Source organism: Capricornis sumatraensis, chromosome 4 (assembly GCF_032405125.1).
Source record: "Capricornis sumatraensis isolate serow.1 chromosome 4, serow.2, whole genome shotgun sequence".
In the NCBI taxonomy this organism is placed as follows: Eukaryota; Metazoa; Chordata; class Mammalia; order Artiodactyla; family Bovidae; genus Capricornis; species Capricornis sumatraensis.
In genome coordinates this window covers 17,270,431-17,285,151 of record NC_091072.1, presented here as the reverse complement: position 1 = coordinate 17,285,151, position 14,721 = coordinate 17,270,431, and the positions used below count along the sequence as shown (strand labels likewise).

Here is a 14,721-nt window from a genome sequence, read left to right as displayed (position 1 = left end):
ACACAGCTATTGAGTAGCAGGGCTAACAATCAATCCCAGGCCATCTAGCCTCAGACTCCAGCCTCGTAACTACTGCCAACAGACCACCTCTTCCATGAAGAAGGCTCAGAATGAACAATTTTAGTATCCAAGTGCAAAATGAAATGTAAGTTAGCTCAGCAGCTTATTGTGTACTTGAGATCAATAAGAGTAAACAATAAACAATACGAATAAACAAACACATGGCTCGGAACTACAGTTTTGAGAGATCCCTCTGATTCTAATCCCAAACCCAAATATGGGTCACAAAGATACTCTGACCTGGGACTCACCTTCCAGGTAGAAACCACCAAAAAGAGAAAAAAGTTTTGACTTTTTGCAGTTAAAAAAAGAGGCACATAATTACCTCCCTTAAGAAAAACAGAAATACAGGATTTTTTTTTCCCCCACCCAATACAGGACTACCAAATAATAGCTATTGGAACAGTAGCTATTCAGGGAAATATAAATAGGAAAGGGAAATGTAAATAGGAAAGATACACTAACTTTTCTTTTCCCTAAACTCTCATTTCTGTCAAATGCGAAAGCCTGTGGGTTTTACTCTTGTTCCAGTTTGTATAATCACATTCCAAACTATTTACGTGAAAGGTCCCCCCCCCGCCCCCCACATCTCTCCTCTTATCAACCTCTTGTAATCAACTTTATGCAGGAGTTATATTTCATTCATTTCTTTGTTTTTGTCCTCTTTTATAAGTCCTGGGACTTGGCTGTCAACTGCATCCTGCAGTGGGTAATTAAATGGTTCATAAGCTCCCAACATGTTGTAACGCATGTCGTACCCCTGTGTACTTATCTGCCCCAACTTGATAAAATGAGTGATCCTGGGACACCATTGTCATGCACACCCCCAAACCTGGGCGTGTAGCCTTCAACTGCCTGAACTTGTTTGGATGGAAACGGGATTGCTCAAACACCTCGATATCCTTCCTGTGCTGGTTTATTTTGAAAGGTACATCAGAAGAGAAGCTCACAGAGGGGAAAGTCTGGAGAGGGAACAAAGAAGTCTCCCAAAGGCAGGAATCCTTTGGGAAAACCAAAGGTCACAGGCTACTTAATTTGGACCCTGTGTATAGTAATGTAAGTTTATTTCACTTAAGAAGGTGTCATCGGTGAAATATACAACTTTGAAGAAAGTATCTGGCTGTACCAGCCATTCCACACTTCACCTCCAATCAGAAGGAACCTGTAAAACATAGACACCAAAGGTCTCAATCATCTGTTCTTTTGTTCCTGAGAGTCTTCATTTTCCCTCCTGCCCAGTTCTCCTTTTACAGTGCTCTGTGATGAGCCCCTCTTCATTTCTGAGGTTAATTTGCATCCACATTAACTCCCTATTTTATTCATTTAGTACCTTCTTTTCAGTAACCCTTTAGAACTTGATTCCCCATGTCCTACCAGGGCCCTGCCCCCATAGCTTTTGCTAAATGCCAAAAGCATTCAACCATTTGATCCTGTACAGCGGCAGAGAGAAATTTCTCAAAGGATCAGTGTAATCTCTGTGATTCAGAGAAGCTTTATGCAGCCTCCAGCACCTTCCCTGGGCTGGGTTCTCCTGGATTCTGCTTCTCCTCAGTGTTCTCTTGATCTCTTTGCCCCTCCTGACCTTTCACTTCCTACCTTCTCTCTGCCTTCGCAATTATTACTTACAGCTACGGTTATGGAAGAGAGAAACTTAAAAGCTGTGGGCTACCTTAGGATCTGCTTCATAACCTGGAAAACGGAAGTGACACTTCCATTTTATACCTGGATTTGATGATGTTTTGAAAACTTTACTTTTTATTTTAGAGTGATCTTAGGTTGGCATCAAAGTTGCAGAGAAAGTACAGAGTTCCCATCCACTCTTCACCTAGCTTCCCCAAAGGCTGGAAGTTTGCATAAAGACAGTAATTTGTTAAAGCTAGGAAATTAACATCGGTATAATACTATAGAAAGCCCCCTATATATACTGAGAGTGTGTTCATTAAGGCCAATTTGTCCAACAAAATTAGCCTAGGTACCCAACTAACACAGTTGGCTATAAAGGACTCTACTGTACTATAATAGGTTTATAATACTTTTCACAAAAATAATATATAAAAACGAAACTCAGAGAATAAACATCTTTAATCTTTTGGTACAGTACCTTGAAAAGTACAATAATATAGCGCTACAGCTGGCATCCGTGGGCATCTTCACACCTTTAAAAGTCCTCAACTTGAAGGTTTGTATGTACCGGGCTTACCATATTAACTAAACTTCATACTTTATCTGGATCTCACTAGGTTTTTCTACCAGTATCACTTTTTTTCTGTTCTTGGATCTAATCCATGATGCATTCCCTACATGATTGTTTTAAATGGTGGTTAAAAACAAGACGTCTTCCAATGCTCCAGTCACTGAAGGCACACGTGTGTATGTGTGTGTATCTTTATCAAGTCATGCAAGTAGAAAGGCTGTTAATTAAACATGATGTTTTTCTTTGTAGCCTCTTAGATCAGGCACTACTGACGAAGTGGTCAGGGGTTCAATTATCATTGAATATTAAATATCGTGAAGCATTTGCTTTTCAACTACAACTACACACCAGCTTCATCCAAGGAATGTTTGTAAAATATGCATAGTCATTCCCCAGCCAAGATTTATTTAACAGTAGTCTCTAGAGAGTGAAGACCAAAATCTGTGCTGGTGTAACCTCAGCATTGAGCGGTCATGGCCAGAAAAGATCACCTTAGACCTTCCCATTACCAAAGCTAAAACAGACTCCCAATTTTATATCCTCTAATATAGGAAGCATGTCTGAGTGTAAATATGTACATGTAATAATTTGTGATGAATGTTCAATGTGTTTAATAGCTGTCCCTTGCAGAATGTTTTTTTCCCTGCTCATATTTTCAAGCCTGTCTTGACTAAAGTGGACTTCATGCCCTAGACCCGTACCCCTCTCAGTCTTATGCATATGTGTTAAGTCACTTCCGTTGCATCCGACTCTGTGTGACCCTGCAGACTGTAGCGCACCAGGCTCCTCAGTCCATGGGATTCTCCAGGCAGGAATTCTGGAGTGGGTTGCTATGCCTTCCTCCAGGGGGTGGATCTTCTTGACCTCGGTTGGTCAAACCCACGTCTCTTCTGCCTCTTGCCTTGGCAGGCATGTTCCTTACCACTGGTGCCACCTAGGAAGTCTTACTTGATAAATTATTCTCTGTGAACCTGGCCTTTACAAACTTGAGAAAGTTCATAACTTTCTTGTAATTGTTTTCTATGGGTGATGGAGGAGAATTGTTGTTACTAACCTGCAAAATTACTGTGAGCAGAAACCACCCAACATATGGAAGGCTTAGGATACAGTATTATTTACCAAATAGTGATAATCCTAAAAATCTACACCACCTGGAAAGTGAGAAGATTTATAAAAATCACAAAATTGGGAACGAACAGTATTAAATCCTGTGTTTGTCTTAGTTTCTTATACACAAATGCCTCCTACTAAAAATTTCCAACATAAGCTCCAATTCAATCGTTCTCTCATATATAGTATGTAGAGAAAAACTGACTTATTGGCAGTTATAAAGGAGACAAAAAAAACTTGCCCAAAATGCCGAAGTTGTGAAAGCAAGTATCAGAGGCAGAAATGATCAGGGTTCTGCATAAAGTACTAGCAGTTTTGGGCTGAATTTGCAGCTTTGGAACTTACAAACACCTGACTGGCAGACTCCTCATTTTCTATCTCTTCTGCCAGATATGTTCCCTTTTGAAAATATCTGTGGGTTTCTTTTTTCTTAAGTCACTCTGCAAAGTGATAGTAAATGTTATCAAATGTGTATATAGTTATATGCCCTTGCCTGTAAGTGAAGTCGCTCAGTTGTGTCTGACTCTTTGCGACCCCGTGGACTGTAGCCCACCAGGCTCCTCTGTCCATGGGATTCTCCAGGCAAGAATACTGGAGTGGGTTGCCATTTCCTTCTCCAGGGGAATCTTCCCGACCCAGGGATCGAACTCAGGTCTCCTGCATTGCAGGCAGACGCTTTAACCTCTGAGCCACCAGGGAAGCCCATGACAAAAATATATTACATTAAATTTCATAGAAACAACCTTGAAAAATGGGGGAAAAAAATGCTTGTCATGGTGGATTACAAGTTCTCAATGAAGAGACTTTCCTATTTTGAGGCAATACGTTTTGTTTTGTTGATGTGCTGTTATTATCTTCATGTTACAGACAGTAATCTGAATAGATTAGGAAACCACCAAGGTAACATAGCTGATACGTGGATAGAAGCCACGCACAGTGTATGTCCTAAACATCATGGAATGTTGGCTTCCTGTCTGGTGCTCCAGAGATGTGTGGGCATGCCTTGCAGGTTCAGGAAAGTCTGGGGCACTGGAAGAAGTAATGGCTAGCTTCACTCTCATCCCATGAGCCCACATCCTGTTCCCACTGTCCAGTGTTCACTTTTTATGGTTTCTTCTCCATCTGTCTTTTTTCAAAAATAATTTTATATATTGTTTTGGCTGTACTGCGTAGCAGATGGAATCTTAGTTCCCTGACCAGGGATCGAACCTGTGTCCCCTGTATTGGAAGCACAGAGTCTTAACCACTGGACCATCAGGGAAGTCCCTCCATCTTGCCTTATCTTTCTCATCAATAGTTTTTCTAGGCTTTCAAAATATATGACTAACCATTAACAGAGAAATTAGCTTTGAAATTTTGTTTAGCTGTTTTATGTTCTATTACCTAAATGTGGATTCACTTTTTTTTTTTTCATTGATTTCCCTATCTATATACTCACATGACTGTGAAGCTTCATAAAAATCCTGAGATTTTCCTGGGTGGGCCACAAAGACATTCTCTCTCTGTCAAATCCTCCAAGAGCTCTTTTTAAATTCATCATCAGTCTAGAAATTTAAACCAACACTGAAAATCAAGGGCCTGAAAGATTTATATCAGCTTTTAAATCTCCTCTCCAATGTTCTGGGGCTGTGTCAACATAGGCAGAGAGAAGTGAAGAGCCAAGGGTATTTAAGAATCCCACAGAGTGAGAAGTGAAGGTCTTAGAGATCTTTTAACCATCCTCCTCCATTTTAAATGTAAGAAATGGAATCAAAAACCAATAGTAGAACTGTAACTGCCTACCTGCTATCTGGGTGATTCTGATAATAATGGACTATTGTGGAGAAAAAAATTCATAATGTAATAAAGGTGTTTGATTTTTTCCCAAAGATTGGCATCTTTAACTAATTACTATTTTTCTGAAATTAACACAGCCAATGAGTAACTCCTATATAAGAAGAATTTCGTAAATACCATAAAATCAATTCAGTTCAGTAATCAGTTGTTGAGTGTTTGTTTATTGGGTTATGTTTAAACATTCTGTGTCATCCCACAGTTAAGATAGCCACAAAAATACATAAATGTAAAGAGCTAATATAACTAACTGAATTGTTTGAAAGAGGAGTTAAAAAATTTTTAATGTAAAGAAAATAGTAAAGCCAAAAGTAAGTTAAGCATGTAAAAAAACTAAAAATAGAAACGTCCCTGATGGTCCAATGATTAAGACTCTGTGCTTCCAATGCAGGGGGTACAGGCTTGATTCCTGGTCAGGAAACTAAGATCCCACATGCCTCATGGGGCAGCCAAAAAAATAAATAAACTACCATGTCATCCAGCAATTCCACTCCCTTGGTGGAAAAGTGAAAACATTAATTTGAAAAGATACACATACCCCAATGTTCATAGCAGCATTATTTACAGTGGCTATGCCATTGTGTATGTGTACACACACACACACACACACACACACACACACACACACACTGGCATGTTACTCAGCCATTAAAAAGAATGAAATTCTGCCATTTGCAGCATTGTGGATGGACGTAGAGAATATTATGTTTAGTGAAATAAGTCAAAGACAAATACTGTATGATATCACTTATATGTGGAACCAAAAAAAAAATACATAAAGGAATGTATATGCAAAACAGAAAGAGACTCACAGATTTAGGAAAAAAAAAAAAAAAAACTTGTGGTTGCCACAGGGGAAAAAGAAGGATGGATAGACAAATTAGGGGTATGAGATTAAGAGGTATAAACTGCTGTATATAAAACAGATAAGCAACAAGGATATACTCTATAGCATAGGGAATTATACCCATTATCTTACAATAATCTGTAATGGAATATAATCTGCAACATACTAAATTACTGTGCTGTATATTTGAAACTAATATACTATTATAAATCAACTATACTTCAGTTTCAGAGAAGGCAATGGCAGCCCACTCCAGTACTCTTGCCTGGAAAATCCCATGGACAGTGGAGCCTGGTAGGCTGCAGTCCATGGGGTCGCTAAAAGTCGGGCACGACTGAGTGACTTCACTTTCACTTTTCACTTTCATGCATCGGAGAAGAAAATGGCAACCCACTCCAATGTTCTTGCCTGGAGAATCCCAGGGACAGAGGAACCTAGTGGGCTGCCATCTATGGGGTCGCACAGAGTCAGACACAACTGAAGCGACTTAGCAGCAGCAGCAGTAGCTTAGCAGCAGCAAACTTCAGTTTAAAAAGAAAGTCTATGCTATCAAACTCTGGAGAGATACCTGAAAGAAAACCAAGTCCCTAATAAACACAGAGAGGAAAGCTGATTAACTCCAAGATTCATAGTTGCTGTAATAATCAAGGAAATCATTTGTCAGGATACTATACAACATTCCAAGATTTAAAAAAAATCTGAGAAATGTTTCTTGTTTTAATGAGTGTCTACAATTTGCTGTGCACACACACACACAAAATCGGCTGAATGCTGTTGTAACTGGACCTGTGATTCATTTGGAAAAGACATTAAAAACAAACTATGATATGAATGAGCATGAAATGAGTGCTGTTGTAGTGGTTCCAAAATAATATTATGAGATTACCGAAGGAGGAAGGATTCTGAATGGTGGGATTTGAGAATACTTCCTGGAAGAAGTGGCCTATCGACAGGGCCTTGAAAGCTGCCCAGCTTTGCAAATGAAACAAAACAGCTTTCTTCTTTTGCTAATCAATTGTAGAAAAGTATAATTCTTCAGTATCATGTGACAATGACAGATTTTTATTTCTTCTGCCATCTAGAATTGTTGTCAATGAACATTGACTAATCTGTGTGATATTTATCAAAGCCACACTTAGTAACTGCAGTGATCTTTTAAAATAAAAAGTAAGGTACGTTAGAAAGGTCTCAGCATAAAGGAAGCATTAACATCTCATCTGTATAAGTCTGTGACCTTTTGGATGAGAAGTCTGAACAATGTGTAAATGATAGTTTCACAACAGCAATGGCACATACTGCTGTGTAGGAGGAGAAAAGGAGCTTTGGGTCTTGATTTGAAAACCCTCTTATGAAATGTGAAACTAACAACTGACATGATTAATCCATCCAGCCAGGCAGGAGGGAATGCTTACATTTTGGAAGTGAAGTTACTTCCTCGTCCCTGAGGTAGCACATATATTCCTGCAGTAACACTTTACTAAACCAGATCCAAGAAGAGTTAATGCAGTTGTTGATGTTCATTTGCTCAGTTGTGTCCAACTCTTTGTGACTCCATGGACTGCAGCACGCCAGGCCTCCCTGTCCTTCACTATCTCCCCAAGTTTGCTCAGATTCCTGTTAATGAACAGTATCTAACAGGTTAGTTTCAGTTCATCAAAAGGACCAAGCCACTGTGATTTATCCTGACTTTTGATTCTCCCAAACTATCAGTAGATATCGTTTGGATTGTTTACAAAATATGGCTTCCCTAGTTTGGGAGAAAGAACACTGAAATGTGCTTTCTGTTTATAAATTGTTAAGACAGGGAAGCAACCTAAGTGTCCATCAAGAAATGTATGGATAAAGATGGTGTGTGTATGTCACACACACACATATATATACTGGAATATTCAGTTCCGTTCAGTCGCTCAGTCATGCTTGACTCTTTGCGACCCCATGAATCACAGCACGCCAGGCCTCCCTGTCCATCACCATCTCCCGGAGTTCACTGAAACTCATGTCCATCGATTCGGTGATGCCATCCAGCCATCTCATCCTCTGTCGTCCCCTTCTCCTCCTGCTCCCAATCCCTCACAGCATCAGGGTCCTTTCAAATGAGTCAACTCTTCGCATGAGGTGGCCAAAGTAATGGAGTTTCAGTTTCAGCATCAGTCCTTCCAAGGAACACCCAGGACTGATCTCCTTTAGAATGGACTGGTTAGATCTCCTTGCAGTCCAAGGGACTCTCAAGAGTCTTCTCCAACACCACAGTTCAAAAGCATCAATTCTTCGGTGCTCAGCTTTCTTCACAGTCCAACTCTCACATCCATACGTGACCACAGGAAAAACCATAGCCTTGACTAGATGGACCTTTGTTGGCAAAGTAATATCTCTGCTTTTCAATATGCTATCTAGGTTGGTCATAACTTTCCTTCCAAGGAGTAAGCGTCTTTCAATTTCATGGCTGCAGTCACCATCTGCAGTGATTTTGGAGCCCAAAAAAATAAAGTCTGACACTATTTCCTCTGTTTCCCCATCTTTTTGCCATGAAATGATGGGAACAAATGCCATGATCTTAGGTTTCTGAATGTTGAGTTTTAAGCCAACTTTTTCACTGTCCTCTTTCACTTTCATCAAGAGGCTTTTTAGTTCCTCTTCACTTTCTGCCATACTCAACCATGAAAAGGAATGGAATTGCCATTTGCAGCAACATGGATGGCCCTAGAGATTATCATACTAAGTGAAGTATGAATAACTCAGAGACAAGCATTATCTTATGATATCACTTATATGTGGAGTCTAAAGCATAATACAGATGAATCTATTTATAAAACAGAAACAAACTCAACTTACAAACATAGAAAACAAACTTATGGTTACCAGAGGGAGAGAGAGGAGGAGAGGGATAAATTAGGAGTACTGTATTAAACGATATATACTACTATATGCAAAATAGATAACAAGCGTTTAACTCTATAGCACAGGAAACTATATTCAACATCTTGTAACAACCTATAACGGAAAATAGTATGAAAAACATATATATACACACACACTCATTTATATAATGGAGTCATCTTCCTGTACACCTGAAATTAACACAATATTGTAAGTCAACTATACTTCAATTTTTTTAAAGGTAAAAAATATATAGTAAAGAAAAAAAAGAAGCATATTAACCAGAATAGAGAGACCTGTCAGCTGGTACAGATAAAATTTAGTTAAGAAGCACTAGGATTAAGTGCTATCTAAGAGGTACAACAATGATAGTGTTTTACCTCAGTAAGATCTTGTTTTAAAAAGCTAGTTTATCTATTGCTCTGAAGATATCAAAGCATGATATTCTAACCGCAAATTAAAGAGAGAGTGGTAATTCTTAAAAGATATTCTCTGCATTGTGATGTAAAAGAAGTGTCCCGGGCAATCTTCTGTAAACCCCATCTTGTGATCCCACTGAAAAGGATAACGTGGTGTCAGCACAGCTAGAATAACTCAAAATCCACCACTCTTTGGAGAAGTGTGCCATTTACTTCCACTGAAGATAAGGCAGTTGGAACAAGTAACCTTTCCACCTGCCTTAGATGTAGTTGTGCTTTCAAAATGAGCTCTCGTTTACCCAACTCACAGAGGAGGCTGCTTTTGGGGGAAACACAGAATATCAAACACAATTAAGAATAAAAGCAAGACTCCCTTTGAATGTAGAAGAAAATTAGTCCAAACTTCCTGTTCTAAATGAATGGAAAGTGCAGGTTTCATGGCACCCAGGTCCATAATATTATGGGAGAAACGTGACATTTGCTGTTTGGGGTTCTATTTGGCTGTTGTTTTTAGATAATTCACATAAGTTCAGTTCTAGGCATATTTTTTCCTAATTTCCCAAGGAGATTGATGTTCATTCTCTCTTTCTGTCACATTGCCCTTTTGCAACAATTTCACAGAAAAACATTAAGAATATTCCTGTGTAATTTTGCGGGGGTCGGTTCAAGATAATTGCCTACTGTGATGAACTGACTCTGAAAATAGTCCCCGAGATACCTGACCTCGGGTCAGACTCTTGCTGCCTCTCCATGAAGGCAGCAGGGCCTTTGACTTGTTTTTTACTGATAAAATTCAGCAAGGTTGACCAGATATATGTAATTACCTGTGTGTGTATTACCTGATTACATTACAGATGATTGTATGTCTTGCTGGAGTTTCTCCTTTTCTTACTGCCTTTGAGGAAACAAATGACCACGTTGGGGAACCCCACTCAGAACTGTGGGTGACCTCAGGAACTGAGGGTGTCCGCCAGCTAAGAGCCAGTGAAGTAGATTCTGTCAGCATTATGAATGACCTTGGAAGCAGATTCTACCCTCGTTAAACCTCAAATGTGACTACAGCCCTGGCCAACACCCATGAATCCCTAAGTAAGGGGCCCAGTTACATTGTGTCCGGACTCCTAATCCACAAAAATTGTGGGATAATCAGTGTGTGTTGTTTGAAGCAGCTTAGGTTGTGGAAAACGTTATGGTAAAGGTCAGTTTTCATTCCAATTCCAAAGAAAAGTGAAAGCTCAGTCGTATCCGACTCTTTGCAACCCTATGGATTGTAGCCCATGGAATTTTCCAGGCAAGAGTACTGGAGTGGGTTGCCATTTCCTTTGCCAGGGGATCTTCCTGACCCAGGGATCAAACCCAGGTCTCCCACATTGTAGGCAGAGGCTTTACCTCTGAGCCACCAGGGAATCCCAATGAAAGGCAATGTCAAACAATGTTCAAACTTCTGCACAATTACACTGATCTCACACACTAGCAAAGTAATGCTCAAAATTCTCCAAACTAGGCTTCAGCAGTACATGAACTGAGAACTTTCCAGATGTTCAAGTTGAATTTAGAAAAGGCAGAGGAACCAGAGACCAAATTGCCAATGTCCACTGGATCATAAAAGCAAGAGAATTCCAGAAAAACACGTACTTCTACTAATTGATTATGCTAAAGCCTTCGACTGTGTAGATCACAACAAACTGTGGAAAATTCTGAAAGAGATGGGAATACCAGACCATCTTACCTGCCTCCTGAGAAATCTGTATGTAGGTCAAGGAGCAACAGTTAGAGCCAAACATGGAACAACAGACTGGTTGCAAATTGGGAGAGGAGTATATCAAGGCTGTATGTTGTCACCCTCCTTATTTAATTTATATGCAGAGTACATCATGTGAAATGCTGGACTGGATGAAGCACAAGCTGGAATCAAGATTGCTGGGAGAAATATCACTAACCTCAGATGTGCAGGTGATACCACCCTTATGGCAGAAAGCAAAGAGGAACTGAAGAGCCTCTTGATGAAAGTGAAAGAGGAGAATGAAAAAGCTGACTTAAAACTCAACATTCAGAAAACTAAGATCATGGCATCTGGTCCCATCACTTTATAGCAAATAGATGGGGAAACCATGGAAACAGTGAGAGACTTTATTTTCTTGGGCTCCAAAATCACTGCAGATGGTGACTGCAGCCATGAAATTAAGATTCTTGCTTCTAGAAGAAAAGCTATCAAAAACCTAGACAACATATTAAAAAGCAGAGACATTACTTTGCTGACAAAGGTTTGAATAGTCAAAGCTATGGTTTTTCCAGTGGTCATGTATGGATGTGAGAGTTGGACCATAAAGAAAGCTGAGTGCTGAAGAATTGATGCTTTTGAACTGTGGTGTTGAAGAAGACTCTTAAGAGTCCCTTGGACTGCAAGGAGATCCACCCAGTCAATCCTAAAGGAAATCAGTCCTGAATCTTCATTGGAAGGACTGATGCTGAAGCTCCAATACTTTGGCCACCTGATGCAAAAAACTGACTCATTAGAAAAGACCCTGATGCTGGGAAAGATTGAAGGCAGGAGGAGAAGGGGACAACAGAGGATGAGATGGTTGGGTGGCATCACCGACTCGATAGACGTGAGTTTGAGTAAACTCGGAGTTGGTGATGGACAGGGAGGCCTGGTGTGCTGCAGACCATGGGGTCACAAAGATTCGGACACGACTGAGTGACTGAACTGAACTGAAGTTTGTGGTAATTTGTTATACAGTGATAAAAAGCAGATGTGCTTACTAAAACAAAGAACAGTCATCAGTCCTGGTAAAGGGATTTATTTCCCAATAATTTCCATGAATACTGTGTAATGATTTGCTGATTTGCTTTATTCTTTTATCTCTTCAGATTTAGGATATTAAAGATAAATTCAAATTTTCAACATGCTGATCACCTCAGTCTTTCTTCTCCTTGTATTCGTGTGTGTGTGTAAGTTTAATCATGGTAGAGGAGATGGTTAAAAAGGTTTTTAGAAAAGAAAAATCTTATTTCTCTGAGATAGTTTCTTAAAGGCTGCCTCAGGTTTTTCCAAAATATTTTCTTCTGTAACATCTCCACATTCTGCTTTGGATTTTAGTTCATGTATTAGGAGTCCACCGTCCATCCAACAAGTCTTTCTGAGGTGTATGATTTGACCGGTCCCCTGCAGGACTCTCAAGTTTTCAAGCTGAAGAGGAGTAAGACAGCCTCATCTGTCAGGGTATGACAGTGTTAGAATATCATTCAAAAGGACAGGTCTAAACTACATGTTTAGAGACTACAACGTTTGGAGACTGACTTGGCTCACAAAACCATATTCATTATCCAAGTTACTTCAGACACTTAAAAAAAAATCGCATTATTTCTTCTCTCTCTCCCTCACTTTCTTATTCCTCTCTCCTCCCCTCCCTTCTTTCTTACCCTCCAAATACTTATTAATTGTGACCTTTATTAGCATAGAATCGTAGATACCCATGGCTGTAAAATAAAGTGTCAAATACTTCTTTGGTCTCTTGTAAAAAATATCTTGTCAAAAGAATCTTAAAAGAGTCTTTGTGGTGATAAAGAAGAGGAGAGCCAAGTTTTGTTTTTAAATAGGCTGACCAGTGGTAGAGAGGCCAGAATAGTTCTAAATCCTAGCAACTCTAGATCAGGGCTCCATATGCTATTTCTAAAAAGTCCGTGGACACCTGAGAAATCGGAGCACTTTCCATGACTTCTTGCCAGTGCTGCCAGCTGGGGGCTCTTTTCCCAGAGGTTGTGCCTCTGATCTGCTTGTGGTCTCACATTCCCTGTCACTAGAGCATACTTCCCTGGTGGCTCCGAGAGGAAAGAATCTGCCTGCAATGCAAGAGACCTGGTTTCGATCCCTCCGTTGGGGAGATGCCCTGGAAAAGTGAATGGCTACCTGCTCCGGTTGGGACAGAGGAGCATGGCGGACTGAAATCCCTGGTGTCGTAAAGAGTCGCACGTGACTGAGCGACGAACACTTTCACTTCACTTTTCATGCCTTTGACTTGCTTGTGGTCTCATAGTCGCTGTCACTAGAGCATAAAGCCTCCAGGTCCCCAATGGAACCACGACAGGGAGGCTCGGCTGTCTACCTGCGCCTCCTAGAGCCAGGACCCAGTGGAAAAAATAGCTCTGGTGCTGAAATTTCTAGGAACAGGGTGACTCGGACGGTAAAGTCTGCCTGAAATGCAGAAGACCCGGGTTCAGTCCCTGAGTTGGGAAGATCTCCTGGAGAAGGAAATGGCAATCCACTCCAATACTCTTGCCTGGAAAATCCTATGGATGGAGGAGCCTGGTAGGTGACAGTCCATGGGGTCGCAAAGAGTTGGACACGACTGAGCGACTTCACTTTTTCGCTTTTCACCTGGAAGGACAGACAAGCTCTCTGGGTAAAGCCAGTCTAAATTTTTAAAGTGAAACTCTCCTGGCAAAAGCAAACAATTCACTTTGTGGGATCGTAATACATACTGGACTATGCCAGTGGGAGACAAAAGGAAATTTCCCACCAAGACATCAAATGATTTATTGATTTTTTAATTCACAAAGATGGGCATAAAACAAGTATTTGTGGAGAACTTACTGTTATTTTTCTCTTCTTGTGAAGTTTTATCAAGTTTTTTTTTTTTTAATGTGGACTATGTTTAAAGTCTTTATTGAATTTGTTATGATATTGCTTCTCTTTTATGCTTTTGGTTTTTTGGTCTTGAGGCATGTGAGATCTTAGTTCCATGACTAGGCCTGGAACCTACACCCCCTGCCTTGGAAGGTGGAGTTTCAACTACCAGATGGCCAGGAAAGTCCCTCTCATAGTGACGTTTTAAACAACAAAATGCATCTTTCACGTGAAGAGCAGTGTAATGACTGTTGCTCCAGTGGTATGTGAACCAAAAGTGATTAGGATGTAATTTATATCCAAGAGTGCTCTTCCTCTGTCCTTCATACATGATTAGCACTTGGGGTTTGTAAAGAAACATAGCACCAATTTTTCATCCATCCATACACACACACAACAACCTGTAAATATTTTATGAACACCCATATTAAACACAAAATCCTTCATTACCTTAAGTGCTGCTGTGAAGCTGAACGTTTTAATATAAAGTTATCAGAGCAGAATAAAGACAAGGCTGTATGTAAATAGGAATGTTAAGTGGTCTGCTCTGCATGGCAAGTGTATTGAAGGTAATAAGACACTTCATCAAATTCATCTGTTAACCTTGTGGCATGTGGAGTCATGAAGGTCTGGAAATAAATGAATAATCGTCTAAACCATTAGGAAGGGCTGTCCCAGCCTCTGATTAGAGATCCTGTGGAATCATGAATTATGTGAAATACAAACAGCATCACTATTGGTTCCTCAGTTTACA

At 40.1% G+C, this 14,721-nt stretch overlaps 1 protein-coding gene and 1 non-coding gene across 2 annotated transcripts in view; one reads left to right on the top strand and one right to left on the bottom strand.

The window, feature by feature from the left end:
- Positions 1 to 14,721, top strand: part of NRG1 (neuregulin 1) — a 1,130,425-nt gene that overhangs the window by 620,134 nt on the left and 495,570 nt on the right. The gene's annotated exons all lie outside the window — the stretch shown is intronic.
- On the bottom strand, positions 4,553 to 4,625 carry TRNAG-UCC (transfer RNA glycine (anticodon UCC)). Its single transcript has one exon. It is a non-coding gene; the product is annotated as a tRNA-Gly (tRNA).